General features: G+C 27.9%; 1 non-coding gene across 1 annotated transcript; it reads right to left on the bottom strand.

Annotated features, from left to right (window-relative positions):
• Window positions 1-437: 437 nt before the first annotated feature.
• TRNAT-GGU (transfer RNA threonine (anticodon GGU)) lies at window positions 438-509 on the bottom strand. The gene has a single exon. It is a non-coding gene; the product is annotated as a tRNA-Thr (tRNA).
• Window positions 510-2,008: the final 1,499 nt, after the last annotated feature.

Genomic DNA, 2,008 nt, shown 5'->3' with positions numbered 1-2,008 from the left:
CTATCTAATCTTATAGAAATAATAGAAATTTATGGAAAAAAATATGTTTCATTTTAATTTTAAAAAAACTTGTTTGGTGGAACTTGAAATTCGTATTAAGGCCCTTCTGAGTAAAGAAAAGGCATAACCTTTTTTCTTAGTTCAGAAACAAGAAGATTTCATTGGAAATATTCAGAGATTCTTAGGGAGTCTAAACGAAAAAAGTCTTAAAAAGAAAAAAAATTGTTCGAATTGAATCTTTATCAAATTTGAATATCAGAATAGTAGATATAAATATAATTCAACGGGTTAGGTCCACTTACTTTTTTTTATTTTTCCATTATTGAATTTTACACTTTTTCTTTTTTATTACAAATAGAAACTTTTTCAAAATATCAAGAATCTTTTTATTCTTCCTTCAAATAGAAAGACTATTGCTTTTGAAAAAAAAAGTAAAAAGCCCCTTATCGGATTTGAACCGATGACTTACGCCTTACCATGGCGTTACTCTACCACTGAGTTAAAAGGGCCCTTTTTCTTTCTTTCAATTTCTAAATAAGGAACTAGCATGACTAGTACATATATTTGTTACTGTGTATACTTATTCTATAAATTTATATAAATTATTTCTATAAATTTATATAAATTATATAAATTAAATGATATAAATGGGATTAGAATACATGTACATCAATATCTATTATTTGTATAATGACTCATCAAAGAACAAAAAATTGGATTTACCTAGTGAATAGAATATAGTTAAAAAAAAGAATTGATTAAGATTGGATTTGATCCATATCAAATATATTATTTCAAAATGGATTCTTGAAGTCATTCTAATCATAACACTAAATTCTTTTTATTGATACATAAATGTACTCACAAAATAAAATATTTCATCGAAACATTGATAAAATCGAATCATTGATAAAATGGATTCAATATGTTCTGTCCCTAAACCAAATTTTTATTTTTTTATTGAAAAATTCTATTTTCCAAAGTTTTTTTTCTTAGTATTAGATATAAATCTACCTATCGAATCTTAGTATTAGTAATAAATGATAGAAATGAAGTTTTAACCTCTCGTCCTTTGCAACAAACGAATCATTCCTGTGAAGAATTTTCTCTTTATTGGAACATTACTTCTTTTTTTTTCTTATTATGACTGGAATAAAAAAATTTAGAAATATAAATGATTAATAAAAAATTTCTATGGAATTATGAAAGAACGAAAAATATTTTTTTTTATCGAATCATATCATTATATTGACAATTGCAAAAAACTGTTCATACTATGAACGTAGTATAATGGCGGTCGGGCAAGTATGCCCCCATCGTCTAGTGGTTCAGGACATCTCTCTTTCAAGGAGGCAGCGGGGATTCGACTTCCCCTGGGGGTAGGGTGTTACGAAAGGAAGTTGATCAAAAATTTTCAATAAAAACTGAAATGTATTCTTCCTATTGTGCTGGGTCGATGCCCGAGCGGTTAATGGGGACGGACTGTAAATTCGTTGGCAATATGTCTACGCTGGTTCAAATCCAGCTCGGCCCAAGAATTTGCCGATCCACTATGAAATTCTATAACCCATTTATAGTTCTCTGGAAATGACTGATGTGCTATGATACGGAAGAATCAAAATATTAAACATATCTAAGGTTATTTCTTTTTTTTCTGTATTCCATATTTCTTTCCACAAATTCAAAATCTTGTTAATAATCGGTATTCATGTCAAGATCTGTAAGTAGAAAATATAAGGAAAAATTGAAAAAAAAAATATTTTTTTTTCATTGATTCAATTTTCAATCGATTTGTTAATAGAATAAGAATAAGAAACGGATTACGAGTAATTTGTGTCGATCTCACTAAAGTGGATATCGATATACATATCAATATATAAAAAAATGCGCTTTTTTCATTTACAACAAAAAGGTTCGAATCCGAAATAGAAAAAGAAAAGGTTTGACAGAAACGGTCCGTAAAAATATTTATACAGTACACCCCTTTCCCTGGGATTGTAGTTCAATT

Source organism: Vigna unguiculata, unplaced genomic scaffold (assembly GCF_037176805.1).
Source record: "Vigna unguiculata cultivar grain cowpea cultivar isolate G323 ecotype 2 unplaced genomic scaffold, ASM3717680v1 ptg000255l, whole genome shotgun sequence".
Classification (NCBI taxonomy): domain Eukaryota; kingdom Viridiplantae; phylum Streptophyta; class Magnoliopsida; order Fabales; family Fabaceae; genus Vigna; species Vigna unguiculata.
This window is presented reverse-complemented; position numbering and strand designations above follow the sequence as displayed.